Source organism: Punica granatum, chromosome 5 (assembly GCF_007655135.1).
Source record: "Punica granatum isolate Tunisia-2019 chromosome 5, ASM765513v2, whole genome shotgun sequence".
NCBI classification, from domain to species: domain Eukaryota; kingdom Viridiplantae; phylum Streptophyta; class Magnoliopsida; order Myrtales; family Lythraceae; genus Punica; species Punica granatum.
Window position 1 is genome coordinate 31,427,442 of NC_045131.1, and position 18,065 is coordinate 31,445,506.

At 32.2% G+C, this 18,065-nt stretch overlaps 1 long non-coding RNA gene across 2 annotated transcripts; it reads left to right on the forward strand.

Annotated features, from left to right (window-relative positions):
- Nucleotides 1–1,772: 1,772 nt before the first annotated feature.
- Nucleotides 1,773–6,638, forward strand: LOC116207029. Of its 2 annotated transcripts, none has more exons than XR_004156842.1 (6): nucleotides 1,773–2,063; nucleotides 4,923–5,299; nucleotides 5,399–5,441; nucleotides 5,520–5,699; nucleotides 5,824–6,039; nucleotides 6,289–6,638. It is a non-coding gene; the product is annotated as an uncharacterized LOC116207029 (long non-coding RNA). The 2 variants fall into 2 exon arrangements; XR_004156843.1 differs by lacking the exon at nucleotides 1,773–2,063 and adding an exon at nucleotides 4,135–4,750.
- The last annotated feature ends 11,427 nt before the right edge of the window (nucleotides 6,639–18,065 follow it).

Genomic DNA, 18,065 nt, shown 5'->3' on the forward strand with positions numbered 1-18,065 from the left:
ATTGATTCGGCCCGAATTGAATTAGTAAGTGTCTATGGACTTTTATATACCAGGCCCGAAAAGGGAAAAAAAAGCAGTATACTGATATCATGGCCAATAACGCCCTGCTCACAATAAATTGACAACATTCACATGTTATTGGTTCCGACCATGTATGAGTTAGTTTGCTCCGAGGTGGATCAGAATCCTATATCTTTTCTTCTGTTTTTTTCTTTTCCTTTTTTTTTTCAAATCGCAAAATATACAAGGCACGCTATCTGTTGTCAAATGTTAGTTGGTGAGGTGACTTGTCGAATAACTTATTATTATTTTTGTTATAAGAGAGGTCATTGATTTAACATAATGAAATGAAAATTTTAATAATTAATAAATGGGCACATGTAGTCTCACTGAATATAGAACGTGAAACCTTATTTACGCCCACTCTCAAGAACAAGACCCATGGAGAGATGGAACAAATATTTTTTTTTTTGCTTAATAAAAGGTCAGGAGGGGGAGACTAGCGTAGCAACCCCCTCTGGAGACCAGAGAGGCTCCACAGTCATCATGAAATGTTTCATTCGTCTGAATGGGTAAAGGGCTTAGCGAGACATATCTCCCCTAGGTCACCATGATCCTACCAAGACGCACAGTGGACCAAAACAGCTCTTATAGGGTAGATGATGAGGGTCTATTAACGAAAACGCTTCTGTGTTTAAGTCAAGTTCGGACCCCTTGACCTCCCATTTGGAAGACGAAATTCGTTACCAGCTGGGCTACCACCTTGGTGGTGAAATGGAACAATTTCACACGGCTAAGCAACTGCCTCTGTCTCAGCTTTTTGTGGGCCCTCTCAACATGACAATCCAACTGATAAGGAGCTCGATGACTCCATCGTCAAAGTTTAGTATATCGCCTTGGAGAAAAGGGTGAATGCCGAAAGAGGAAAAAAAAACTTTATTTCTATTAAATAAGTTGAAAAATTTCACTTCTTAGTTGATCGATTCAACTCACGGATGAAAAGTTTAAGAATAGGTTACTCACCTTAGTTGAAAAGTTTCACTCCTTACTCACAGATCATGCATGTATTTTTATATAATCGATTCTGATATTTGGAAATGAGAAGTGAGGCATTGAGTTGTGTAAATGAGATTGATGAGAGTCAGTGAGTCATGTGGAGCCCTAAGCCAGTCATAAGTCAAGCAGTAAGAAAGGGTTGCTTGGAGCAGAGAAGCTTCCAGTGTGGAGCCACTACTGCGGTCGAGAGTTGGGAAGAGGCATAGGAACGATCTGAGTTATGGAGGTCTCGACGATATTTTTATGATATTACTGAATCCGTGCTATGATCCGGCTAGTTTAGATTGTGATTATTTATTGGGTGTCAAGCTCACCTCCAAAATATATTATCAGTGTTTTACAGGTCGAAAAGGCGATGGATTTGTGAAATTTTATTGAGATTTTTACTCGTCTGATCAAATTTGCAATTCTTTGAGTATTTCTAATTTGTATGGAAATTCATATGTACTTATCTATTTTATCGTGTCATTTTGGAAATACTCTCTATATTTAAGGAAATTCATGTGTATTCATCTTATAAAAATTTCGGATCTTACAAATGGTATTAGAACGTAGGTTTTTCGATCTCCTGAGTCTATGGGGGTATAAATCTATTTTCAGGAACTTGAAATTTTGGGGACAAAATTTTTTAAAGGTGGGGAGTTTGTAACATCCCAAATTTCATGTTCTCATTCACGTGTAATTTCTAATTTTTGCAATTTCAATCCAAAATTTATTAATTGATTTATAGTATAATTCTTGTTTGATGTAGATAAGCTTACAATTTGCTTTCCATGTGTCCATTTTCTTTCAACCCCTCACTTTCCCCGCGGTCCACTAGGATGAATCAATTTCCACGGCCATGTCCTCTTCTTCAATATAAATTTGCTGCTCGTTCAATTCTCAGCCACTTCCTTCAATTTCAAGTTTCAGCCGTTTGAGAGAAAAGCCGAGAGCAACGTGAGAAATTTTGAGAAAAATAGCGAACAATTGATTTCGGTATTTTGATGTTTGGGGGAATTATCAAGGTGAGTAACCTATTCTTAAACTAGTATTTTTATTATTATTATTATTATATCGATATTTTTAGAACTGCATTGTCATGATCATGTCAGTATCACGGATCATGCTTGTATTTTTATATAATTGATTATGATATTTGGAAATGAAAAGTGAGGTATTGAGTTGTGTAAATGAGGTTGATGGGAGTCAGTGAGTCCTGTGGCGCCCTAAGCCAGTTGTAAGCCGAGCAGTAGGAAATGGTTGCCTTGAGCAAAGAGGCTGCCAGTGTGAAGCCGTCATTGCGATTGGGAGCTGGGAATAGGCACATGAGCGATCTGAGTTCTAGAGGTCTCGACGATAATTTTATAATATTACTGAACCCGTGTTATGATCCGACTAGTTTAGGTTGTGGTTATTCACTGAGCGTCAAATTCACGCTCCAAAATATATTCTCAGTGTTTTACAAGTTAAAAAGGCAGTGGATTCGTGAAATTTTATTGGGATTTTTACTCGTCTGTTCAAATTTGTAATTCTCTGAGTATTTTTAATTTGTATGGATATTCATTTGTACTAATCTATTTAATTGTGTCTTTTTTGAAATACACTCTATATTTAAGGAAATTCATGTGTATTCATCTTATAAAAATTTCGGCTCTTATACACGCCGTCTATTGTCAAATGGCAATTTGTGAGGTGACTCGTCGAATAACTTATTATAATTTTTCTTATTATAAGGGAGATCCATTGATGTAACATAGTGAAATAAAAATAATAATAATCAATAAAGGGGTACAGGTAGTCCCACCGAATATCAAATATGAAATCTTTTGATTACCCTACAAGAACGTGCACCATTACACTATATCCTCTTTAATAATTTAACTTGGGTGCATCATATCAGCATTGTTGCATTGAATCACATTGGAACTCCAAAATTAGACATGCACTTATCGAAAAAAAAAACTTATTATTTAACTTGCAATTCATTATATCGTTATAACTTGTCACTAGCAATCCCCGGACCATGTTTTGGTTTAAAAAAATTTTCATCAAAACAAATAATAAACTATTTATGCGTAAAAATTATAATTCTCAACTGATAGTAAATGATCCAAATCCTAATTTTTCAAAATATAGTTCGACTTAATATTTCATACATACTGTATAGCTAATATCTTTTCCAATTATCTTCATTTAAATTTTCCATATTCCCAATTAGAAAATCATAATTGCAATATAATAGGCCTTCCATACCCCTAGTCTACATGGACCAATTTTACTTATGCCAATTCAATATTAATTAAAAGCATCTTGTTAGTTTTCATTAATAAACTAGCATAATCTTGCATTTCACCTAAAAATATAAGAATATTTATAACATTACAAATAAAAAGATACTACTTAATTTGGTGATAAATTGAAATAGGTTTTTTTATTGAGGTGGGTTGATTTTAGGTGATTTAACACTTATCTCTTTAAAAAGATCTCGATTGCGAGTCTTGTGATTGGAGAAAGTTCATGATCCGAAGACCTTTAAAGCTTAGCAAGATGATTTCTCTTGAATATAAATTAATTGTATCCGTGGAACTCCTAGTACCGGGTGGTGCACACCAAGGGGAGTAAGTGTTAAATTGAATAAAAATTAAAAAATTAAAAACCTAACATATATATATATATATATATATATGTATGTAAGAGGAAGGTTGTTCACCGCGGGTGGAGAGACACACCTGACTGGCTTTATGCATGTTATAGAGGAGCTTCAGCTTTATATGTTGGGCAAATTACAAAAAAAAATCCAAATTTTGTAAAATGTCTCAGTTTTGTCCTAAATTTTGTTTTGTAACAAAAAAAATCATAAGTTTTCTAAAATGTCTCAAAAATGACCTCCGTTATAACTTCCGTCAATTTTTGCCTACGTGTAACCTACGTGGACTGTTAAAGGGACCCACTAGCCTACGTATGACCTACGTGGACTGTTAAAGGGACCCACCATCAGTAGCAAAAATTGACGGAAGTTATAACGGAGGTCATTTTTGAGACATTTTAGAAAACTTATGGTTTTTTTTGTTACAAAAAAAAATTTATGACAAAATTGAAACATTTTACAAAATTTGGATTTTTTTTTTGTAATTTACCCTTATATGTTTGATAAAATTTAATTAAGATTTGAAAAATATAAAACATTTGCCTGTACCATGAAAAACCCCAGATTTCCCGTATTTTATCGGCATGGGATTTGCTTAGTGTATCACATACATCCCCTGTTAGGGACTCAAGTCCTCGCTAAGATTTGCCCCACCATCGTTTAACTTTTTATGAAAAATGGCTCTTATACCAATTGTAACATCCCAATTTTTTAAAAACAAAATCCAATAAATAGAATCGATAGTACATGACTTTTCCCATACAAATTCCATATATTCGATAAATACAAACATGATCTAAAATATATAATTCTCAAAACAAATTTGATAAATATTACGAAATACAAATTTCACCGAATACATAAAATCCAAATAAACAAGTTTTCACTGCCGCTCTGACCTATAAAAATAACTTAGGAGTATGCTTTGGTGGGTGAGCTTGAAGTCCATTGAATAATTACAATCTATCACTCGCTCAAACCATGGGAATGACATGGCTTATGCTAGGAACCAAAAATATCAACCCTATTTACCAAATGAAGTCCACCTCGATCTTCTCTATTCTGGTAATATCCTTTTACTTTAGAAATCTCTCTATGGATATTACGTGCAATCACGTACTTTTATTTAGATTACGATAATCCAATATAAATATCCCTAACCTCTATAAATACTTTCTAGGTACTCTTAAATTCTAAATTCAATTCTCTATTCGTTCTCCTACACACTCTCATTTAGGTATCGGAAGAGGAAAATCGAGATTTCCTTGTCAAGAATGGAATTGGGCGAAAAGCTCCTTCCTCCTCCTTGTCGAGACTGCCTTGACGAGTTGCCCTTCGAAGTCCTCTGATTCGTCTGCTCGGAGCTTGGATACCCATGTAATTGATAGCATGTGGCCCAATAATGACCATTATGCCAACAGAAGTCGCAGAAAGGACGACCACGGGGCTTGCAATTGCCCTTGTTCGAGCCGAAATTAGGGTTAAAGCTACTACCAGTTTCAGTACAGATCTTGGCCGTAAAACCGATCGCCTCAGTGTTAGAATCCCTGCCCTGGCTGATAAGGCGTTGAGCTTCATCATGTGCGGCCATGGAGTGAGCTTTATTGACACTCGGTAAGGGTTCCATGCTCAGAATTTGTGAGCGAATTGTCGAAAATTCGGGATTGAGCCTGATGAGGAACTGATGTACTTTCTCTCTTTCTTTGTGAGCAGCAAGTTGAATTCCAGCATTGCAAGTACAAGTCGGAAGATCAAGGTATAAGTCTAATTCATCCCAAAGACTCTTCAATTTCGAATAATACTTGGAACCCGACCTCTTTTCCTGTCTGAGCAGGCAAATATCGGTCTTTAATTGATGGATTCTTGTTTCGTTGCCCTGAGAAAAACGCTACTTAAGGTCGTCCCAAAACGCTTTTGCGTTCCTTGCCCCTACAACAGAGTTCTGCAAGTCTTCATCCCAGTGATTGAAAATCCACGAGACTAACATTGAATTACATGTCACCCACTACTCATGGTAAGCTTCTCCTTCTGTCAGTAGCCTGACCTTGCCATCAATGAAACTGAGCTTGTTCTTTGCCTGTAGTGCTATCTGCATCGATTGAGACCAAGTATTGTAATTCCTGCCATTGAGTTTACAGGAAATAACCTGAGTACCATGGCCATCAAAGGGAGTGAAGACATAGACAAGTGGTACGCCTCCACTCGAAGTATTCTGGTCTGTGGCTTTCGACATGATGATGGATCAGAGAAAAATGTGAGAGAAAAAAAATGCAGGATAGATTAGAAGCGTGAAGGAAGATGCTCAGCAAGAATCGCTGGCAGATGGAAGCTCGACTATATCAGCCGGCAATGAGGTGAGTCGGTTGGCCTCAAGACCACCGCTCTGATATCATGTCAAGAACGGAATTGGGCGAAAAGATTATTTTTTTACTGTTTCATTCATCCAAAATGGTATGTATATAACCAGATTCGACAAATAAAAGGAAAGCAATATCTATGGCTAAACTAGGGTGTCCTAAGTACTGTATGTAAGGCTATGTACATAAGTTACAATGGAAAGGAAATCTTTCCATAATATTCCTCTCGATTACCCCTTTTTGCAGGTTGATCGTGCCGAGTTTGTCGAGGTTCGAGATTCATGAGACACACAGGGGAGGCATACATTCAAGGTCGGATTTTTCCGGACTGTAAAGCTTATAAGCATGAAAGGCCATTTTAGAGGGAACAAAACTTTGGCGGTGGAGGAGAAATATACGGGGCTATGGGTTGAAAGGAAGAGTGACACTTGAAAAGCTATTTCCAAACTCATCTTCTATGCACATATATCTATTTAAAAATTTCAACAAATAGTCATTAAGAAAATATGTTGGATATGTATATATGCAATCATGTATTAGCACTTAGAAATTTGAGATTTGCTTAAATATCCAGCATCTCTTTCGTGTTTTTTTAATGTGAACTTTGCTTAAAATATTACATATAACTCACTCTGGGGTCTCAGCGTCCTCGCCGGTTGCCCTACCACCATTTTACGAATAAAAGCAAATTGAAAGGAATTTAAATACGAATTTTATGTATTCAGTCGATATAAATTCTGAATATTTCACATGATCCAAACATTCGATAAATACAAAATCAATTGGATAACTAAAGATCTCGATAAATCTCGCATTTTCACTGACATTTAACATGTAAAATAACTGAAAGAATATGTTTGAAAGTGTACTCTACGTCTAAGTAGTAATAAATAAAACAAAATATTTAATTTTTAAAATCTCCCTTTTCTCCTTCGTGTTCTTTGTTCGAGCCATAGTTTTCCACTGTTAATGACATCACATGTGATGGGGCCTCTCTTGTCTCCACTAATATAGGCAAATTAACGATGACTTCTTTTCTTAAACCGATTTGAATAATTACGATTTTCAAAATAAAGATTATCTATATCTATATCAATGCTATTATAAAAAGAAGAAGACCCCTTTGGTCTAGCATTTACTTTCTCAAATTGCTTATATTACATATAATTCAATTAATAATAACCATAAAATTGGGGCCAAAATAATAAATTATATAAGCATGACTACCCACTAACTCCTAACCTCCTCTCTCTTCCCCCTTTTTTTTTCCTGCACTCTCTCTCTCCCCTTTCCCCTTTACATCGTCTCCTTGCATCTAACCAGTGTTATCAGAATTGGATCGGATATCGAACTGATCAAGGTATGGATTCACGAGTTTATGGGTTCAATCGGGAGCTCGATAAGTAGGACTGCACGTTTAATTTAAAATTAAATAAAAAATAATATTACCAATGAAAATAATTATAATTTGATAAATATACAATAATTACAATATTACTAAGAAAACAATTAAAATATGATTATGAATAGACATTTAGGAAGGTCACTTAGATAAATAACAATGGAATGGTAAAAAGTGCACAACAAAAAGTTGGCTCAGTGGATTAGTGGGTCAAAAACTTCATCGTAATAGTCTGGAGGCCTAAGGTTTAATTCATTCATAGTAATAGCTATTTTGACAATTTTTCAAAATAAAGAGAACCCATAGAACTGGCCGGTTCACGTGAGTTTTCTTCCAAAATCACGTGGTTCTTTGGTTCATGTGTTCATTCATACACTTTGGATCCACAGATAGAATCGGACCGATCATAGCGCCAGTTCTCGGACCGACCGGTCGAATTGGCCGGTTTGGTTCAGTTCTGCTAACAATGCATCTAACTAATGGAAGCGTTTTTTCCCCCCTCCCTACTGTTCTTGAGTATTGTTAATATATAATGAGAAAAATACTGAAAAAATATAATTATTTGATACTTATTTAATTTAATTTTTATTTGATACTTATTTAATTTTAAATTATAAACATCCTTTATATATTTATATATATATGAACTTCTAATAATAGAAGAAGAAAAAAATTACAGCAATTTAAGAAAACATCCATTTTTCATGGAAAATTTTAGAAAATAACACCAATTTAATATTGAAAATAAATATACTGAAAATTATCGAAAAAATTTTAAATAGTACAAATACATGCCACACTTTTCAATAAAAGTATTTGAAAATTGCAGTATTCAAGGAGCCTATTCTTCTTTGAAAAGCTCAGTAGCCTTTCACGCTAAGCTCGCCGATCCTTTTGTTGCTTTCATAAAAGAAGCTATATATGAAATTAAACCAATAGAAGAATTTTCAGTTGTTGATGTCAATATTTGCTTATACTTTCAAAATGCTAAACATTTGAACCAAAATACTAAATATTTTGATATTTCAATATTTTAAGTACTAATAAAGTACTGAAATTATACTTATTTTAGTATTTAAATTTAGTATTTGCGCAATACCAAACTTTTGAAATAAGATACTAAATATTTTTTAAATTGTAGTACTCAAGCACTATTATAGTATTGAAATTAGACCGACGAAAGTACTTTTTGTTATTGATGTTAGTATTTGTGTGTACCTCTTCCACGATACTAAACGTTTGAGCTAAAATACTAAATATTTAAAATTGCAATACCAAGGATTATTGTAGTACTGAAATTTGACCGATTGAAGAACTTCCGTAATACCGAACGTTTGAGCTAAGATACTAATTATTTTTAAATACTATTGTAGTACTGAAATTAGACCAATTGAAGTACTTTTAGTTATTAATGTTAATAATTTTGTGTATTTCCAAACTACAAAACCTTTAAGCTAAAATACTAATAAATTAAAAATTAGGGAAAAGTACAAAAATCCCTCTTGTAATTTGAGGTCGGGACAAATTGCACATTGTGTTTTTTGTTGAGGACAATTAGCCCCTTGTAGTGTACTCGGTTAGTTTAGGGGATTACGACATTAGTTTTTTTTTTTCATTTTTAGTCCTCAATCTTTAGACTTTTAATCATTTTGGTTCTAAACTTTTTTCTTTTATTATTCCTATCCCCAGCTTTTCATTTTAGTTCTCAAAGAAAATCGAAAGTGAAGGAGGGGTTGGGGCCGCTAATCGGCAACCCCGACCCCTCCACCGAGGTCGTTGGCGTCCTCCGTGAGTACCAGTGACCTAGATGGAGAAGTCGGGATCGTCAATTCCCGAGCTGGGGTAGCCAATCGGCGATCCTAACCCCTCCATTGAGGTCGCCAGTGTCCTCCATGGGTACCAGCGACCTCGGTGGAGGGGTCGGGGTCTCCGATTAGCGGCTTCAACCCCCCAATCGATCAAGAGCTTTGAGTCGGAGTTTCCCGATCGATTCGCGGGCTGGGGCCGCCAATCAGCTGCCTCGACTCCTTTCTTTTCAATTTTCTTTCGAGGACTAAAATTTTTTTAAAAAAGTTGAGGATATAAATGATAAAAGAAAAAAGATTTAGAACCAAAATTATTAAAAGGCTAAAAATTGAGGACTAAAAAAGAAAAAAACTAATATCGTAACTCTCTATGGCTAACGGAATATACCACAAATGGACTAATTGTTTCTAACAAAAATACATGGTGCAATTTGTCTTTACGCCAAATCACAAAGGGGATTTTGTATTTTTTCCTTAATTTTTCTCCATCCGAGAAAGATTCCTTGGAATCTGCTTCAGCCTGGGAGGTGCAATAACAATTCCCTGGCTGTAAAGTTTGTTCCAAATCTTTTACCAAGAAGATAAAAATATAATATTTAATAATCTAAAATATCATGACTAATTCAGTTTGATTCGAATCGATTCATTAAAACTCTTCCAAATATAGGGCGATTTAACCTGACTATTTTGCTATTCAGAGGATGTGCAATACAGGAGGAAATATCTCAATAATTAGCTAATGTTGATGTGGTAATTTTTGCTTTTCTCGTAAGAAAATATCGTATGATATTTAGGCACAAAGAAACGATGATATGCATTATAGAATTTTAACCAATAATAATTATATATATATATATATATATACTGATACAAATTAAGAATTAAGAAAGATATTTGAAATCAGACGCTACGGCATCATATGAGGATCATAATCACGTGGGGGTGTGTGAGTTAGAGTGCCGGCCAAAGCCAATCTTTGGGTTTGATTGATTGATCCCTCTTCGATATCTTCGCTCCTTTTGCCGCTTTCTCTGTCGCCACCTCACCTGCGTGTGTTGTCTGTCAGCTCTCTCTTCTTGTTTCTTTCGCTGTCAGAGTATTTTTATTTTAAGAGGGAAAAAAACTAATCTTGTTCTCCATTACGGAAGAGCCCATAAATCTAATAATATTAAAAAAGGTAAATTACACTTATGGTTCAAAATGTTTTATAAATATTTCATTATGGTTAAAAAGTTTTTTTCGTTATATGATGGTACAAAATATTTTAAAGTTGTTTCATAATGGTATAAACCGTCAATTGGCTCTAACGCGGTTAACATTTTACTGACGTGACGCGTCTTATGTGTTACTTTTGTTACGTAGAACCAATCATAATGCGCCACGTCATTTAAGAGAAAATAAAATTTTAAAAAGTCCAAAAAAATACAAAAAATAATTAAAAAATACAAAAAAAGAGTAAAAATTTTGAAAAAAATATTTTAAAATTTTAAAATTTTGAAATTTATTTTTAAAAAATTAAAATTTTTTAATTTTTTTTAAAAATACAAAAAAAAAAAAATACAAAAAAGAGTAAAAATTTAGAAAAAATAAAAAATTATTTTAAAATTTTGAAAATTTTAAAATTATTTTTAAAAATTTTAAATTTTTAAAATTTTTAAAATATATTTTTTATTTTTTTAAAAAAATTTAAATAATTTTATAAAATTTGTAAATTTAATATTAAAATTAGTTTTAATTTAAAATAATAAAAATTATTTTAAAAGTTTTTAAAATTTAAAATTATTTTTAAAAGTTTTAAAAGTTTTAATATTTTTAGAATTATTTTAAATTTTTCGGCCACGTCAGCAAGGAGGTGACATGTAGTAGCCACGTCAGCGTCGGCTTGACGGCGTTAAGCTCGAGTTGACGGTTTGTACAATCATGAAAAAACTTTGAAACATTTTATACCATCATGTAGTGACAAAAACTTTTTGGACCATAATGAAATATTTGTAAAACATTTTGGACCACTAGTGCAATTTACCCTATTAAAAAATAAAAATTTTACTAATTAATAAAGTGATATGGAAAATGCTACAATACGTGTAGAATCAAGGATCTCTTGATCTTGATCATTTGGGTAAAGTATACATCACTCCGATCAACTATTTTTTATTCAAACTAATCTTGTCTATTGGAAAAAATATATGCATATAATTAATGAGATAACATATTGCAGACATAAGGTTGAGCACATATATATATATATATATCGGATTCGGATCCGGTTAGAGGGCCGTGGAAAATAATTAATTCCCTTTAACATGCTAGGTAACGTAAATAGGATTAATTGCACCGGTGATTAAAAAAGTTTCATGAATGTTTCAGATTGATTCAAAATGTTTTTTTAGTAACTTCTTGATACAAAAAGTTTTAAAACCGTTTTAATGTAATGCATTCCGTCAATTGCCCCTGACGCCGTTAACATTTTGCTGACATGGCGCGTCCTATGTGTCACTTTTGTTACGTGGAACCAATCATAGTGCGCCACGTTATTTAAGAGGATATAAAATTTGAAAAATACAAAAAATAGTAAAAAATTTAAAAAAATAATAAAACAATTATTTTAAAAACTTTTAAAAATAATTTTAAACTTTTAATTTTAATTTTAATTATTTTTAAAAAAATTTAAAATTATTTTAAAAACTTTAAAAATAATTAAAAAAATTATTTTAAAAATTTTTAAAATAATTAAAATAATTTTAAAATAATTTTTTTTTTTTTCTATACTTTTAGTATTTTATGTATTTTTTATTATTTTATGTATTTTTATTGAACTTTTTCGGATTTTATATCCTCTTAAATAACGTGGCGCACAATGATTGGTTCCACGTAACAAAAGTGATACATATGACGTGACACGTCAGCAAAATATTAACGGCGTCAGGGGCAATTGACGAAATACACTACATTGAAACGGGTTTGAAACTTTTTGTACCAACAAGTTATCAAAAAAATATTTTGGACCAACCTGAAACATTCATGAAAATTTTTGAACCACCGGTGCAATTAACCCAACGTAAATATCTTTTTTTTTTTGGGCAACGTAAATGTCAAGTTTGGATGGCTCGATTCGCTCCTGGAGAAATTACCTTGGATTTACATCCATAAATCTCTGAGACATAAAATAAGAAGGATAACTTCTTATATTTAATAAATTAAATGAAGACCAGCGAGTTGCTTTTGATGAAATTTAATTATTTTCTAATTGCAACTAATTTGCTTAAATATTTATACATGTTATATCATAACAAATCATTCAGATCAAATACATACAAATTATTTTAACAAAGTAATTAACTATATCTGACAATATATAGAATAAATATTCATAAGTAAAAAGAACAATTTGTATATTATGAATAAGAGATCGAACTAAAATCCAAGAAGAAAGAGGGAAAATATACATAGATATATGAATGAAGAGGAAGCAAAAATTTATCGTGTCAGAATAGGAATGAAATAAAAAAATTGGTGATGTTAAAAATTTAACAATAAATACTTATATATGAATTTTATATGCTAATTAAAATATTATTGATTTTATTATTTAAATATTGCATGATATTTAACAATTTCCAATAAAAATATAATTTTCAAAGTAAATATGTCAAAATATAAAATAGAATAAAAATTAAATATCAAAATAGGAAATATCATTTTATCTACGTCCAATTATTTCTTTTTACGGAATGCTAAATATATCATCTCTTTCCTAAACAAATAGATCATATGTATATATATATATATATATATATATATATATATATGTAAGAAAGAAGAAAAACATGTATATACTTTCATATTAATATGAAGTTGTTGAATATATATTAATATATAACAATAAAAATATAAACTTAACTCATCTATATATATTCATAAATATCTATATATCGTCTATTAGAGAAAACCACATCTTACACACATACACACATATATGCCAACATAAGAATTACACTACATATTTTATTGTATCAGCGCATATATATTTATAAAATGTATCATTATATGTTATCTTCACATGCTAATATATAGATTCCATTGCATATCAAATGTTTCATATATATTTCACTATATAATATTTGTATAATTAAAGTAACGATGTTGTTTTGCGATAGTCTCTAAGCGATGATAAGACTTCTCCACATTTGGGAGGTGGCCGCACGAGGGACATGTAAATAGTTTGTTTAACTACACATAATAGGTCATTAATATAGATGAGAAAACAAAAATTAAACTAGAATAAGGCAAATCACTTCATTGTATGTAGAGAAAGCCTGATGCTCGAAGATATGTATATGTATGTAGCGCTGATGAACACAACAAGCTTTTGCTACGATGATGATAAAGATTTGGAGCAGGGGAGAGTGCCATTTGTTTTAGCACTGCACCATCAGCAAAAAATAAATTAAAATAAAATAAAAAGTAAATACTGCACTGTTTTTATTTTACTTTTTTGCCTTATTTGGTACGAGGCTCCATTTGTTCATGTAAATAGTTTTCAAGAAAAATTATTTACATGGAAAACAATTTTTGGAAATGTAATTTATTTTTCGATGTTTGGTAGGATATCAATGAAATCATCTTCATTTGCTTGGAGAGACGTGTCAGGTGAGTGTATATAAGAGAGAGAGAAAGAAAGAGTAATGCATCCCAAAAAATAAATTCCGAAAATTTTTACATGAATTCATTTTTCCCTTTTTTTTACCTTTAGTTAATTTGTAAGTTGACTGAAAACACTTTTTTATTGACTAAAGAATTTTGTGTTTCCAACCATAGAAAAATAAGGAATTACTTTTCTCCAAACAAACGGAGCTTAAATATCCTTTTCTTTTTCTTGTTAGAAAGAGGGGCAACACAACAACATAAATTCTCGCGTAAGAGTTAACTAGTTGTTTGCTCGTGCAATGCACGGGTTTTTTTTTGCTAGAGTAATCATTTTCAAAAGGATTTTTAAAAATTTAACATCATAATTGAAATAATCATTAAAATTAATACATCAAAAACTTTTTAATTTTTAAATAAATTAAATAATTATTCTAAGATAAAATATTGTTTGAGTATTCTAATAAGATTTTATTATCTACATAATATATAAAAAAAATTCTTGAATATCTTCTTTATATTATTATCACTCAATCATAAATTTTTGATAACTTGTCATAATGCAAATTATATAATTACTTCCTTTTCAACATATTACAATCAATAATATCTTCACCATCTAGAGCGAGGATGAGCACAAGAACCCCATGCATTGACGATTGGTGAGGTCCCATATTGACTATCTCATGTAGTTGTTACACGGTTCTATATGTTAAATAAATAGTTTTTAATAAGTATGATTATTTACATAATAGTTTTGATAATTTGAATATTTTCTATTTATCATGGTATAAAATAGTGGTTAAAGTTAACTTTTTCTATTAACCCTATTAATAGCTCCGTTAGTTAACTCGGTCGACTTAGGAAGTGTCAATTTTAATAAACTTTGGGGTCGTTGTCATTCAAGAAAACTTCGAGCTTAAGGAGTGTATTCTATCTGGAGAAAAAAAAAAGCTAATAAATTCTAATGCTCGAATTTACATGGAAACGCAAAAGTAATCACGTGTGCCGAGGGCTAGCATGTATATATTTACCAAGCGGTATATATATATACTAGTAGGGTTGCCCGTGCAATGCACGAGAAAACTAATAAATAAAATCATACACAATATATATATGATGTAAAACATATATTATTTGCTTCATAATTAATTTCTACTTCAATTTAATAAATCATTATAAAACATCTGAAAATTTTGACAATTCAATATCCTTATTAAAAATACATGATGTATTCTTCGATTGATCCTTATTATGCCATTATATTAATGCATCTTATCCATAATATTGATGTTTATTCAAGTTTCAAAAGTAACAATCCCTATCTAAATACTTTATCAATTGGACTATAAGATTGAATTAAGAAAAATTATATTATATCATATAGATATATTATATAAATATATTATATTATGTTATATATAGATGTATTATATTATATTATTATTTTAAGATATAATTACATAATAATATAATTACTTACTTTATGATTAAGTAATGTCTATATTTACATTAATTTATTCGCATTTTTAAAAAAATAAAAGAGAAATTCGAGAGTATGAAAAACGAATGTTCTCTCCGCGAGAACTTCTGAAATACTGCCAGTTTATAGATATAAATATAGATATAGATATGTTGAGAATTAACTTGGGGTCGCATTCTATATTAGTTAGAGCGGCCAATGACAAGAAATTTGGAAATAACAGTGAGTAGCTGCTTAATCTTAATTACAGCTATACTGCCCTTTATATTTTTTTTGGGTGAAATCCTGCCCTTTATATATTCTAAGAGATGCCGCCCTAAATATACCTGACCAATAGTCCTATGACACACATATGCACATCGGGGAACGTCATTGGTATAATCACACCTTAATTATTTCTTTTTCCTATTTCTTGTTAGTAAAGTTTTTCACGATTTTTTATGTAAAAATTAAATGCCATAATGAAACTTATAGATTAAACTAGTTAAGATGTTTGAGAAATTGTATGGAGCTTGACTTTCATCTTCTTGATATAATTATTATTCAAGAGGGTTATAATGACACTTAAGGTTGAAAATAATACAAAGTTTGAGAAATTTTATTATTCAAGAGGGCCATAATGACACTTTAGATTTAAAGTAGTAGAAAGTTTGAGAAATTTTACGGGGCCTCAGGTTGCCATATGGAGCAATGGCATTCATCCAAATGGAGCAATAGCATTCATCCTTACCCTGTCGTATCAACATAATATATATTATAGCGATTATTACGTTAGATATCTCATAATATCATCGGTTTCTCAAATCTATCTCATACTTTAAAAATTACCCGAAAAGGCCTATGATTTACATCTTTTTCTTAATCTATCACGCCGTCAATTTATCCGTCAATGAAACGTAGGTGGGCTTCAAATCTATCACATGATTTTATTTTTTTCTCGAATTTATCCCAAGATTTAATTTTTTATCTCAAATTTATCCTAAAACAAAGAGTCATAGTGGCAAGAATGGGTCCACTTATTTTCCACGTCAGCAATACCGTTAAATGTTGATGGAGAAATTATTGTCACGATAGATTTGGAACTAGATGTAAATCATGGGCATTTTTGGGTAATTTTTAAACCACAAATAAATTTAAGAAACCAATTATACTATGGGATATCTGACGTAATAACAGTTAAAATATATGTAAAATTTCGGATTCAATTCTTATTAGTGTGGTTTTTCATATTTATATATGTGTATATGTAATCATCTCTATGTATTTTCTATAAGTAATGATAATCTATACTATTAGTAATGGTTAGAGGTTTTGTTCAACATGATTGAGATTGAAGGTTGAGCATACACGAAGGCACCTTTTTGATATCTATTTTCTGTGTTTTTTTTATAGTCATCTATTTTCTGTTTGTAATTAAGTATATACGCAAATAGGAAAACTTAATGGGTGCGTTAATTTTAATTAAGTGCATGCAATTTTAAATTCTAATAAAATAATTTCGAAAAATATTCGATAAAACCTCTTTCTAAGATAGATTGTCCTCTAATAAATAAAACATACTTGCTAATATATTGATTACATTTTAGGCCATCTCCAATGCACGTCTCTCCCTCAAATCCGAAGTGGGCTCTACGGTGTTACATAGGCGCCGCCTTAAATAAAGACACTTGTATGGACCCGAATGTAGACTCTCGTCGGGGCTCGCATTACGCGCTTTTGGATCGCACGGCTTGAGAGTGTCCACCTTCCCGTGGGGACGCGTGACAGACATGCATGAGAGAAGGAGTCGCCACTTATCATTTTACGACCCGAAGGTCGAGGGCGGATAAGTTACCCGGGTCTAGGGGCATAGAACACCTAGTTTGTCGTTAAGGCATTGATCTGTGCGGAACAGGAAAATCCGTGTTCGGGGGTTCATGTTATGTGCGGGCCTATATCCCGCATGCCCTTTCGGTACTCTGGTTTGCTAGGCTTGCATGTTTTATGATTTACCGCATGAATTAAGCTGCACTCGACTCGCACGTTTTGACACCGGAGATTCGGTGAATTAAACGATGTCGGTTGAGAAGCCGAGAAAGAAGTAAACCCGTATGTCGAGGAGTTGGTTCACAATCTTGCGTTACAGTTCATCGAACCATGGAGGTTGAATCCCTGCGTGAACCAAAACCGCAAGATCTTGGATTTACTTGTGTCTGGGCAAGTATTAGACCGATTCGATTAATTCGACTCTCAGACCGTTCGCTCACCGACTGGAATTCTTAAAGAACAAATGTACAAAATAAAAGTTCTTACAATGCTCTCGAAAACAATAAATAAAATATTACAAATGGCCGAATTCCAGTCGACTCGCGTTCGGTTATTATTCCGCTCTAACTCACCTTGAGTTTAAGGAAAAGACCGAAGAACTGAAATTCAATGCACGCTCTCACTGAATAGGGCGTTGGACCCTGTGAGTGTTGATTAGGGCGTTGGACCCTGTGATCGATGATTAGGGCGTTGAACCCTAATATTATTCTGCCTAGGGATCAGGCTCGACCCGCATGGCAAACAGGTGCGGAAAGATAACACGCAACATCTTAATAACAGAAAAGGTGTTTGTTATTGTCGTGTTTACGTGAATTAACAAATTATTAACCCAGTGGTGTTTTTGCAAGCAAATGCCATATGCTAAGCAATCAAACACGTGCCA